This window comes from Bos grunniens, chromosome 11, assembly GCF_055505025.1.
Source record: "Bos grunniens cultivar Pamir isolate PY7600 chromosome 11, Bosgru_T2T1.0, whole genome shotgun sequence".
NCBI classification, from domain to species: domain Eukaryota; kingdom Metazoa; phylum Chordata; class Mammalia; order Artiodactyla; family Bovidae; genus Bos; species Bos grunniens.
In genome coordinates, this window is record NC_141175.1 from 603,192 (window position 1) to 616,822 (window position 13,631).

Consider the following 13,631-nt stretch of genomic DNA (forward strand, 5'->3'; position numbering starts at 1 on the left):
TGGGCTCATTAGGCACTTGTAATCATTCTTTCTGTCTGAGTAGCTCTCTCTTTTAGATGCCCTGCCCCACACATATCACCTTCTGCACCTCCCTGGCTCACCTGTGTTCTCAGATCAGGGCTTTGCTGGGCTGCATCTGGGTTCCCCTCCCTGTACCTGCAACATGGAAATTGCCTGAAGGCAGACAGCCAGGAGTCTTCAGATGGGTTTGTGCATCCATCTTCACTCTAGGAACTTAGTCCTACATGGCCTGCTGTCCAGGATCTGAAAACAGTTGTTCCCAGTATTTTGTTCAGCTTTCTAATTACCAGTGCCAGGTGAGGAAGTTCAGATACTGTTCCTCTTAAAGCTGGGAGTGGAAGTCACATTTTATTTTTATAGACACTCTTTGAATCAGTAATTCTAAATCAGTTAACCATATATGTTTGAAAGTATCCTTTGCTTCATTTTCTCTGTTTTGCTCTTGCAAATGTAAAAACAAAACCAAATATCAAGAGACACATTAAAATAGGTTTTGTTTTCTGCTTTTCCTGGTTGAACTTTATGCCAACAAATCCTAGGTAAGAACTTAGGAAGCTGCAGTAAGTCAAGGCACCAGCAAGATCACAGGATCTGCAATCAACAGGGATATTAATGGTACCAGAGAGCCTTTTTTTTTTTTTTTTTTTTGCCATGCCATAGGAGGTGGATGCAGTAGTTGAGGGGCTAGAGGGATCCCAGGACCTTAATGACACCAGTGAGCCAACTAAAATACAGGAGGCTGAGGCCAGGTACAGCACGTTTGACCAATGTGAGCTGAAACATATTTAATTCTGAATTTCCAGAACCATAACCTCAAACAAAATGTTCACCTTCTTCTGATATTCACATAGAAAGATTGCATAGAATTTTTTGCATAGAAATTCTACTTCCTTGTCCATCAGCAGATGAATGGATAAGAAAGCTGTGGTACATATACACAATGGAGTATTACTCAGCCATTAAAAAGAATACATTTGAATCAGTTCTAATGAGGTGGATGAAACTGGAGCCTATTATACAGAGTGAAGTAAGCCAGAAGGAAATACATAAATACAGTATACTAATGCATATATATGGAATTTAGAAAGATGGTAACAATAACCCGGTGTATGAGACAGCAAAAGAGACACTGATGTATAGAACAGTCTTATGGACTCTGTGGGAGAGGGAGAGGGTGGGAAGATTTGGGAGAATGACATTGAAACATGTAAAATATCATGTAAGAAACGAGTCGCCAGTCCAGGTTTGATGCACGATACTGGATGCTTGGGGCTAGTGCACTGGGACGACCCAGAGGGATGGTATGGAGAGGGAGGAGGGAGGAGGGTTTAGGATGGGGAACGCATGTATACCTGTGGCGGATTCATTTTTATATTTGGCAAAACTAATACAATTATGTAAAGTTTAAAAATAAAATTAAAAAAAAAAGAAAAAAAAAGAAACTGAAGAAACAAAAAGTTATGGCTTGGGAATACATGTTGCAAAAAATAAATGCAAATAAAAGTAAAAAAAGAAGAAAAAAAAAGAAATTCTACTTCCATGGAAGAAAGCCACTAGGAAGATTGCTTGGAGAATTTAAGAGATGTGTGGTTTTTAGGTGGAGAAAGAGGCAAGTGTGGTTCAGAAACGGAAAGGGATCTGTGCAAACCCAGCAGGCTCTCTTTGGTGGAAGGCAGGCCGTACACTCACTGCTCCTTCCCCCTTTTGCTGAGATCACTTTTATCATGTTTTAGGTAGCTCCAATGAAAACTTCAAGTACAGGGGCTTCCCTGGTGGTCCAGTGGTTAAGAATCTACCTTGCAGTGCAGGGGACACCGGTTCAATCTCTGGTCCCCAGATGACCCCACATGGCACAGAGAAATTAAGTCTGTACACCGCCAAGACTGAGCCCAGGCATCCTAGAGCCCAGCGCTCCACAGCAAGAGAAGCCACCAAAGCGGGAAGCCCAGCGACCCAACTAGAGCACAGGCCCTGCTCGCTACAAGTGGAGAGAGCCTGCAGGCAGCAAAGAAGACCCAGGGCAGCCAAAAAGAAATAAAATTATATTTAAACAAAACCCCTTCAAGTACAGTGACTCTCAATGGCTCAAGTCACTCCTGCTCGATGTTCTCAGCACACTGGCATGTGGGGTCTTCAGGAACCCCCTCCTCCCGTGAAGGCCCAGTGTCTCCATCGACCACGTGTCTCCACCACTGTGCTGTGCCGTCTCCCCGCTCACCTCTGCACAGAATTGCTTCTGATGGTGTCACTCTTTAGGCAGGGGAGTCATTCTTGTGAATCATCTAAGAATTAATATCTCACCTGCAATTTTATTTCTATATTCCTTAAAAGCAGTTCCTTAAAATCCCAATTGTATTCCTTAAAAGAGTGTTTTCACAGAATCTTGATTTGAACACCTATGTTTTTATTTATCAACTTTGATGTCTCCTTCATTGTGTCCTGTGCTCTGGCTCAGCCTCTCTCTCGGCCTCTGCTCTTGGCCTCTCAGGAAACAGTGTACAGGATGTATTAGTTGCATCTGCCCTCCCTCTCACTGGCTCTTTTCCTTCCTCCCTCATCTCCGTGACATGTGTAACTCTGTGCACATCACTATCACCTGACACCCTCCCTCCCTTGGGAAGCCTGTTATCACCTTCCTGCTCCTTTCTCTGCTGCCCCGTGTGTGTCCCTGCCCGACACTCACAGCAGCCTCACAGCAGGCACTCTGCCTCACTCTTCTCTCCAGAGCTCCTGCTGGAATTTCTGGACACCACCTCCCAAGTATTTGCCTCTGACTCTGACTTCTTCTTCCCTGGTGGGCCCTGTAGCATCTTCCCCTGAATGAAGACCACAGATGAAACCTAAATTCTCCTTCTTCCCCAGCTACCTTAGACTCCCCTGTGGATGTCTCCTTCTCATCCAGGCTCAGTGATTCAGTATCATCCATGAACCATTTTTCTATACTCAACCAACTATCTGGTCATATTGATACCATCTCCAGGGGAGTGGGTGGAGCAATGATGGGCAATGTTGAGATGGCAGGTAGAGACCAGACCAGGCAATGAGGGCGTGAGAATGAAGGACAGTGCTAAGAAGAGGAGCAGATTATAGAGAAGTCACAGGGGCAGAAGAGGTTGGTGAATGTTTTTGAAAACAGATCAGGGAGAAATCTGGGAGAGGAGAGGTCGAGTCTTAAGGAAAGAGAAATGATCATTGCATAGCTCCTCGGGAGCGGGGCAGGGAATCCAGCAACGTGCTAGTTTACCAGCAGAATCCTATCAGTTGCTACATTTCAGTTAGAAATACTTCAGGCTACAAATCCATTAGATTTGTAGAAATTCCATATGCATTAGAAATTGATACATTTTCCTGCAATGGAATAAATTAGGCTAAGGTTATGCATTACATAGTTTTTTGTGATGTCAAGATGTCATTTTATATTAGTGTTTATTCCAATGTGGACCAGTAAAGCATATTATAGTACATCATCTATTCAGTGGACTGATTTGTGGAAAATAGCGTTCCAAGAGAGAATATTCCCCAAGATATTGTCAGCTGAATATAAGCAAGATACCATAAAACATTGTGCACAGTATGTGACCATTTATGGTTTTAAATGTGGTTGTGCTCAGTCACTCAGTCATGTCCCACACTTTTGACACTATGGACTGTAGCCCACAGGGCTTCTCTGCTCATGGCGATTCTCCAGGCAGGGATACTAGAGTGGGTTGCCATTTCCTGCTCCAGAGGATCTTCCAGACCAAGGGATTGAATCTGAGTCCCTTATGTCTCCTGCATAGGGAGGTGGGTTCTTTACCATTAGCACCACATGTGGAGTGAAGAAGAAATAGATATTCATAGTTGCTTGTGTATCCATAAAATGACATTCTGGGCCTTCTCTCTTGATCCAGGGGCTAAGACTCTGCACTCTCATTGTAGGGGCCTGAGTTCAATCCCTTGTCAGGAAACTAGAACCCACAGGCCATAGCTAAGAGTTCCCATGGCAAAGGTCCCGCTGGCACAGCCAAATAAATACTTAGAAAAAATAAATAAACCTCCGGAAGCTGTTCCTGAGAAACAAAACACGTGGCTGACTGTGGAAGCAGCAGGGCCTTGACAAGAAGGGAGGCGGTAGGAAGAACAATGTAATATGAAGTATTTTATATTTCTAGGTTCTTGAACCTTGTACATGTATTATAAGTTTCTCAGAAATGCCAAGACATTACAAAAAAATTTAAACCTCTAAAGAATAAAACTCACAGCGTTATTTCTACAAACTGAATGAAAGTCAAGTTTGTTTTATCAGAAAGATTATCTGGCTTCTCTAAAACATCTTCTCGGGCTTTTCCCACGCTACCCAGACAGTGGTCCATAGGGCACTGTCTGGATTCTTGTCATAACGGGAAGTGAATCTTTTACACTATCCTGGGTCCTTGCTGTCCGGCAAATGAAGGATGACGTCATCACGTTCCTTGCAGCAGGGGCCCACTTAGGTAGCACCGACTTTTACTTCCCAAAGGAGCAGTACATCTACAGAAGGAAAAGTGGCGGCGTCTACACTAGGAATCCGGAGAGAACCTGGGAGAAGCTTCTATAGGCATCTCATGCCATCGTTGCCACTGAAAACTCAGCTGCTGTCCCTGCTGCGTCCTCCAGGAACCTTAACCAGCGAGCTGAGCTGCAGTTTGCTGCCGCCGCTCCTCTGGTCAGCCGCTTAGCTCCTGGAGCCTCCACTAACCAGACCCAGGCAGCTTCCAGGAGCCAAGACTCCTGGTAGTTACGATCCCTGGGCTGACCGCCATCCTCTCCCAGGGGCATGTATGTGAACTTCTTACCATCGGTCTGTGTGACACGGACTCTCCTCTGCACTCTGGAGACCACCCATTCCCGGCAACCAGGGAGCTGTCGGTGGGTCTGACTTGGCGGATGCTCACCCGGGAAGTTCTGCCCGTGCGCGGCACCGTTTCCTGTGAACACTCTTGGGAGGTCATGCCTAATCTCTACATCTGCAGATTCTGAAGAGATTAAAAGGGAAGAGCAGGTGGCAGCTGAGCAAGCTCTGACCAAGGAGGACTTCACCGTGAATGGGTCACTTCAGCAGCTGAGTGCAACGCTACTGGATCTGACGTGCTGTCTAGTCCACAGGCGGGCAGGCGAGCTCGCTGCCTACTGCGCAGTTCCCCCTGAAGGCTGGCCTGCAGTGCCCACTGCTCAGGCCACTGGATGGGTAGGCACAGCACTGCGTGGGCTTCAGCTGTTCTTTCACAGGCTCTTTTCTTGGGTGGGGGCTGTGCTGGGTCCTTGCTGCTGCACAGGTTTGCTCTGGTTGCGGTGAGCGGGGAGCACTCTGGTTGTGGTGCCTGGCCTTCTTGTTGCAGCGGCTTCTCTTGTTATGGAGCGTGGGCCCCAGGGCCCCCAGGCTTCAGTGGTGGCAGAGCGTGGGCTCAGGAGCTGTGGCCCCCAGGCTGTGGAGCATAGGCTTGATGGTTGTGGTTCACAGGCTTAGTTCCTCTGAAGGCACATGGGATCTTCCTGGACCAGGGATTGAACTCATGTCTCCTGCATTGGCAGGATTCTTTACCATGAGCCATTACGGAAACCCCACAAACTCTTAAAATGGAAATTGATTGACAGAAAATAAGCAGTTTCTAAATAAATAAATATATCTACTCATGAGGATGTTCTGTGACTTTTGCTGTTTTCCTTTCACATAAGAGGAAAATTTCCTAATTCATAATTCGTTATGTTCTTCCCTCAAACAACATTTGCAACTGCTAATTTTATTAGCTAAGCTTGATCCAAGTTTTAAAATACTTTTCTCCCACTTTTCCCTATGCACTGTACATTCATTATCAATTGAGATAATACTTTATCATTGTTCAGTCACTCAGTCATGTCCAACTCTTTGCGACCCCATGGACTGCAGCACACCAGGCTTCCCTGTCCTTCACCAACTCCCGGAGATTATATTTATACTTCATATGGATAGGAGGATAATCAATTGACTTCATACTTGAATTATTTCTCTGAATCTGACATATTAATATGCTAGTAAGATATAAGACACTTGACTGACTTCAGCATAAAAAAAATAATAGAATCAGGTGACCATATCTGAAGACTGATTATAAAAGCAGCAGCCATGTTGATGAGGAGCAGTGACACATGGGGGACATTTTATGTGGTGAGAGAGGGGCGCTGGCCTCAGGGATTTAAAGGGCTGCTTGAAAACAGAGTGGAACTCAGCTCAGTGGATGGACCTCCTAGGAGTCACCTCCCAGAGACACATAAGACAGAGTCCTGAGCATCCTGAGTGCCCACAAGGTGGTCTGAAGCGGTGGCCAGGGCACCCCTCTGCGTATCAGTGGAGATGGTAGCTGTATTGTGTGTCTGTACGAGTCTGTATAAGGTGACCCTGCATGCAGAAAAGCAAATTTGACTAAATGGCAGAAGGCCTCAGCTCTAATAGTAAGATCTTGTCTTAAATCAATTTCTTTCTCCTCTCAGCTTCTCCGTCTGAAAGGAGTTACTCTTCATGAGACCCATTCTCTTTTAATTCCCTTCTTCAAAGCCTCAGATTTTGTAGCTTTTTTTCAGTAAGTATCTTTCCATGTTTATTCCTCAGACAAGACAAGCAAGAGTAAATGTTTATTATTGGACTTTAAAGATAAACAAATACTTTTAAAATCAGACTTTCCAAAAGTTCTAAATTTATTCATGTTCTCACTTTAGTATCTTCAATCCTAAGCCTGTAATGAGCATTTTTGCTTGATTCAGACACAGCTCTGGGGAGTGAATTGGTGGCGGGACTCCACAGACCCGTGGAATTCTGAACTCTTGACAGTTAGATCTCTTTTTACAGAAGTGTTAGCAGCCAATGGAGCAAGGCACATATAGTGCCAGATTATAGGGCTGACAGCGGGGAAAAGACAGTTTATTGATGGTAGAAAAGATCTGCCTTCTGACAAGCAGGCACCTCTCATGGTGAGGCAAACTGGAAGTGCCTGCAGACTCAGAGCCCCATGTGCTTGGAGAGTGATGCTTCAGCCACACCCGTTATCAGCGCAGCCTTCACAAAGGGGTCCTTCCTTGACCTGACTCGTGCTTCCTGTTTCTTCAACTCCCTGTACTTCGGGGCTGCTCTGCTGAGTTGGACTCCCCTTTGCTTTTCCTAGATCTCCTTGGGGCCTTCTCACAAGGCCCGGCAGCAGGCAGCAAGCAGTGGCACCACTGGGCAAGTCTGCTCCTGTAACTCCTCTGGCAGCCCTGTGGCTGGGACAGCGCGCTGAGCATCCACTGTCCCTCTCATGGGACCAGAGGTCAGAATGTGATGAGACTAGAGGTTGGAATGGGGAAGAGGGAAGGGCTGCCTTTGCTTTCTTTCACTCCCTGGCCAGGAGCTCTTAACCTGAGGGATTTGGAGAGCCCAGGGAGCCTGTGCCCTCCCTGGTGATGCATAAAATGCATCTGTGCACAAGCTTTTGTTCAGATAAGAGTAAATGCCCTGGATTCACCCCTTCAGAATATTTTATCTTTGTTCCTAGTCTGTACAGATCCTGTGCTTTGAAGCACAACACCGCTGCAGTGATTTCATCACACTTTCACTGCTGCCAGTCCCTAGTAAACCCAGCTTTCAGAATCAAGAGAAGCTGGTGGCTGACAAGGCTTAAAAACATCCTTTGAAGTTCCTAGAATCAAGTGCACTTGACTGTGCTCTACTGGAACATTTTAAGGTATAGTAGTTTGCTTTTCGCTTGTGAGCAAGCTAGGTCAAATTGTTTCCAAACAAGAAAACTGAACTAAAGTCTATGTGGACCAAGGTTACAGGACACAAACTACTTTAGGGCAGGTCCCGGGTCAACCTGAAATTCTGTCATTACCAGGAATCAAAGTAGTGAAGAGCATTTGTGACACAAACCCTAAAAGCGTTTTATTACTGGATAATTTGAGTTGGGATGGTTCTCTAGAGAAGAGAATGGCAACTCACTCGAGTATTCTTGCCTGGAGAATTCCATGGGCAGAGGAGCCTGGCGGGCTACAGTCTAAGGGATTGCAAAGAGTCGGACACGACTGAGTGACTTTCACTTTCTGTTTTCAGTTTGAATCTATGGAGAGGTAAAGTCTTTTCTGTGGATATTTGTAAATGCTTCCTACAGATCCAGTTATATGGCTTTGTGTTCTTCTGGAATTGCTCCCATGACATTGATCTGGACTTCATACACTTATGTACCAAATTATTCGGTTTTCTGTGCAATGGTGGTAAAACAGTTAAAAAGCAAGTAAACAAGCCAAAGCCCGTGAACTGTTCCAAACAGGCTGAAAGCGCCACCTACTGTCCAATCTGCAGAGGTGCCCGAGGAATGTAGTCTGAGCCTTATGGACTGAGAGCCACAGGAACTAGGATATTAAGCTAAGTTAGACTCACATCTGACTATACTTTCTACTTATATGCTATTTATAACGAGTATGTAGTTATATTTATGCTCTCTCCTGAGCATTCTCAATCTTTGGTTACAAAAAGTAAAATATTGAAAATCACTGAACTGTGGCAGATGTGAGAAACAGTATCAGGCTATCATATGCTTTCCATGGGTCCCGATTATCCCACACCAAAATGCCTTGAGAGTTCTGGAGCAAAAATGCTCTTTGCCACTTTTATTCCTAGTAAGGACTGAGGCCCAGAGCTCCCTGAGTGGCCCTCTTGCTGGGGACTTGACTGTATTTATTTTACATGTTTAAGAGATGACAGAAAAAGAGAAAGCTCTAAAATGGCAAAAGCTTTCAGGTACACCAAAAGGGTGGTTTTTAATGTTGGTTTGAGTGTTTTGTTTTTAATGGAAGAATCCATTATAGAACAGGCCAAAATAAGTTTAGAGAATAAAGTGTACTTTTGCTACCTCTGAGAGCTACTAATTGAAATATGTATTTACTATGGGCCTGGCATGAATTCAGACGTGCCTTGGACAGGTGACTGACTTCCAGGCTGCCTTAAACCCAGCCAGTGTTCAGGGAATGACCCAGTGACTGGAGTGGACAGCAGCGTGCAGCCCGCGTTTCACTGTTTGTGCTGCTCGTGTGCTCTTTCTGTCTCTAGCCCTTCAGCAGGTATTCACACTCTTCTACGCAGTTTATCATTTGTTTGACTCTGAAATACATTGGTTCAGTTTTTATGATAAGCTGGTTCTGTACAATCATATGTAGTGTTTATTTAAATGCAAACAATATACACTCTCGTTCAAGTTCCTCCTGAGTTAAAAGTACACCCAAAAAGAAACTGGATAATTTAGAGTAAAAGTAAAATTTCTCTTTCATCCTTATCAAAGTATCTGTGGTTCACTTGTATATATTCCTCCAGCTTTTTAGAAAACATTTTCAAATATATATTTATTTACACACAGATAATATATGTTCATTTTTAGTTCAGTTAATCAAATAATGTGTGTTGTTTTACAACTTGCTTTTGTCATGTAACAGTATGACTTTGAGGTGTCACCATTTCCTGTTTGGGGGTTTTCCAGTGGTTTTAAATAGGAATATAAAAATCTTTCTTTAGAACAACATGATTCTGCTGTAAGCAAACTAGGTTCATCTAGCATCCACCTTCAGGGAAATTCAGAAATGGCTTTAGTTGCCCTGCGCATCCCACCATCAGGAATGGAGGAAACTATGAGCAAGGAAAGTCTCAGCAATGAACACCAGGCACCCCGTTAACCCAGCGCTAAAGGAGGAGGGCCGGGCGAGGACAGCTCACGGGCTGGGGGAAGGTCTTCTGATGCCTGTGTCTCCAGCCTGGCCGGAAGCAGTCGAGACAATCCAGGAAAGAGAGATGGTAGGCGGAGAACAGTGGAGGGCAGGAAACAGGCCTCCTGGCGGCAAAGCACAAAGGTCTCAGCAGAGCCTGGGGAGGACAAGCGGGTCCTTGGAGAGCGGGCGGAGAGACACCCGGAGGAGGCTCCCTCCCGCTCACCCCACAGGCCGGGCCGGGTGCAGGGTCGCATCCGCTCCCCTCACTTCAGGCTGGTCTCGGGAACACACTTCTTGTTTCACTTGAGTGATTCAGTTATGCCTCCCTGTAATTTCAGGTTGGGTCTTCTCTGCCTGCCTTCCCCTCACTTTTCACTCTGGCCTCAGTCTTCATTTTTTTCTGGCAAACAAAATGTGGTCAGCAGGCAGAGTTGACTGCATAAAAGGCAAAGATCTGCCTCTGAGAAGTAATATATACTCATATTGTCATGCTAGTTTATTTATATTTATTAATTTAATTTATTATAACATAATGCTACATAAATGTATGCACATATAATGTAAATAAACATTAAATGTTATGTACTATTATTATTTTAATATAATATTTATATATCAATGATATATGTTAATATTAATAATATATAGGCTGATTTAGTTAATGACACCCCTGGTGAGAAGACTAATGAAGACGAAAAAAGTCAGAAAAAGACAGAAATTTGAAGATCTTTGAGAAAACTTCATGCTCACGATGTAAATGGCGAGACATGCATGAAGGTTCTTGGCCAGGGCTCCTCACAGGCTTCTCCAGGCCCCTGTTACGGTCAGCGGTGAGAGAGGGAGCGAGGATCCGGGCAAAGCCCTCAGGCCGAGGCCAGGCCGAGCCCCCCGCCAGTCTCCTTCCTTCTGTCACCATGCATCACCTCCTCACTTACACTAGTGTAAACGAGTGTTATCACTTCTCCCACAGAATGAAGGGTGTGTGTTGCAGGAGAGCTGGAGCGAGCTCACTGGTGACACAAATCTTAAAACTATAGAGAGAGGGAGTTGGAGGGAGGGAGACTGATAAATAGACTTATGTGCCCTGGCTTTAGACTGTAGTGTGAAATTAATGATATTAAAACTGCTTAGCCTTTAGCTTGTATTCTTATCAGTGCATGTATTAAACAATTGATCAGTCACCTAAATACCATAGACTCTAAATCATAAACTAGGATTTTAAAATACTGTAGTTTTCTGTGTTACCAAAATGCACTTTTGAAGCCAATGTTCAGATCATCCAGTGTCTTCTCTTTGTGTTTGGTCACACGTTCTCTTTTTTAACTTTATTTTGTATTTGGGGTGTAGCCCGTTAACAAACAGTGTTGTGACAGTTTCAAGCGAACACCAAGGGGAACAGTTCAGCCAAACACACACACGCGTCCTTTCTCCCCCACACTCCCCTCCCTTCGAGGCTGCTACATAGCATTGACATCCGTGTGCCACACAGGGAGTCCTTGTTGATTCCGAACCAAAGTGGACGTTTGTTGCATCATCAGAGACTCTGTCAGAATCTTTCCCAGAGGTTAGTGAGGAGTCTCCTGGAAAACACTCAGCCCACCCCCTGTTGCCAGAGGAAGAGTGTTTATATACGGATGTTAGTTTCGGGAGAATTTGGTGAACTGGACCAGCCATACAGAGATGGAAACAGCTTGTCACCATCAACACTGTCACCACTCCCCAGTAGGTTCAGCCTCCCCCGAATGCACCCTGAGTCCTGACTGCTGAGCAGGCCAAGCCCGCTCTCAGCTCCCAGCACCTCCTCCCAGAGGGCCCAGCCCACTGGAGTCGGAGGGACTGACCGCTCATCCCCTCCTCCCCCTACCCAATCCTCCCCCTACCCAAGGGCCTGCCCGAGCCAGCTCCCTGCTCTGGTTGAAGAAGGAAGAAGGCCCAGCAGCAGCCCCAGAAGAAGTGCACAGAGGCCCCTCCATTCCCAGGAGTGCAGGCTCATTGTGCAGGGCCTAGGGGACACGGGGGTGGGAGGAGCCTCAGCGCTGGACACTGTGGGAGCTTGTCCACTGAACAGACTCAGGGACTGTCTGTTGGCCATGGGATCTGAGGAACAGGAGAGATTTTCATGGACTGGGGCTAGCTGGGAGGGTTTGCCATGGTCTAAAGCACAGGCTGTGTCTCTCTGGGCTGAAAATGTTAACCACTGAGCACTAGCTCCCACCAAAAGAGGGTATTGGTTAGAGGTGTCCTGAGATGTAAGAGTTTCTTAGGGACACAAGAGGAGATACTAGGAGGATGTGAAATGCCTTATAGAGCCTGAACCACACGCCCAGCCTTCTGACCCCAGTTTTGGGAGGTAGCAGTTTCTTATGCATGTCCCTGGTTGCTCAGATGGTAAAGAATACACCTGTAATGTAGGAGACTTGGGTTCGATCTCTGAGTCGAGAAGATCCCCTGGAGAAGGAAATGACAACCCACTCCAGTATTCTTACCTGGAAAATCCCATGGACAAAGGAGCCTGGTGGGCTGCAGTCCATGGGGTCGCAGGGACATGATTGAGAGACTAACACCCTTTCAGGTGAGGGCAGCTGGTTTGCTTGGACCTGATCAAGGAGGGGCACAGGTGAGTGTTGCTTCTGACGAGTGAAAGTCTTTGGGCCTAGAAAAGGAAACAGCAGTCTCAGAGGCCCTTGCTGATTCATCTAACTTTGGGGAAAACAAAACCAAACTTTAGGTCCTGCCCTGATGCTCCAGGCTGGGACTTATCACCTGGGACTTACCACCCCTTGTCCAGAGGATTTATCACCCCCTGCCCAACTACAAGTGCCATCTCAACTAAAGAATACCCAAAACATCCCGCCTGACTAACATTTCCCTTATCACTTCCACAAACCTCCCTTTAAATATGAAGCCTCCCTGATCCCTCTCAGGCTCAGCCTGGTCACTAGGCTGACTGCCGCCCCTTCTTGCCTGAATAAAGGTCACCTACTTCTGTTGAGGTTGTCTCTCCTTTTCTGCCTCAGCCCAATCTATACATGACAACAAGCACTGTCTGAGAGAAAAGGGCAAACAGGTGCCCCCAGGGAGTCAAGACACAGGCTGCTTAGTCAGCAAGACAGCCGTGAGGGGGTGGAGTGGGCACCCTGCGGAGCCTCTCCCGCTGTCCCCGGGTGCCCTGCAGTTCCAAGCTTTGGCCTGAATGCATCATAGAGAAGGAGCCTTTGCATTCTACCTATTACGAGTTAACTACTAAAGGAATGTTGACTATAAGCTTGTACATAAAGTCCCATCTCTGGGAGCCCTGCATCCCAGGTAATGAGCACCAAGCTAAAATAATAACTTTGTTTAATTCACAGGAAACTTCATGACCAGACTCACCTGTGAATCATGACAGGGAGGCAGACATTAACACATCTCCTCTGGAGCCTGATGAGAATGAGGAAATATTTGACTTTCCTCCCCCACCACCTTTGAGAATTAATATAAAGGAAGCCTGAATTCTAACTCAGGCAAGATGTGTCCTGGGACAAGGGTCCTGGGCTTCTGAATAAAGTCACTATTCCTTGCCCCAAGAGCTCATCTCTCAATTTATTGGCCTGTCATGAGGTGAGCAGGACAAGATTGAACTCAGTTACAGAAGAGCTGACAGTCTTGCTCTTTTTGGGGAAGATTTCCATTTTCATTCATTTAGTCATTCATCATGTATTTAAGTCCTGCTCAGAGCCAGGCCCTGCCGAACTCACCCTTGGAGCTCAGACTCACCGGGTCCACGACACCTTTCTTGATCCCATGCTCTGCCCGCACCATTTTCTGCCTCACCCAGGACCCCTCAAGTCTTTAAGCACACTGCGGTGAGCTCTCCAGCTTGTGAGCCCTGTGAGGACCTCGAACAG

General features: G+C 46.0%; 1 pseudogene across 1 annotated transcript; it reads left to right on the top strand.

The window, feature by feature from the left end:
- The first annotated feature begins 245 nt into the window (after positions 1-245).
- Positions 246-5,677, top strand: LOC147362179 (small ribosomal subunit protein uS2 pseudogene; annotated as a pseudogene). Its single transcript, XR_015135988.1, has 2 exons — positions 246-317; positions 4,376-5,677. The product of XR_015135988.1 is annotated as a small ribosomal subunit protein uS2 pseudogene (transcript).
- The last annotated feature ends 7,954 nt before the right edge of the window (positions 5,678-13,631 follow it).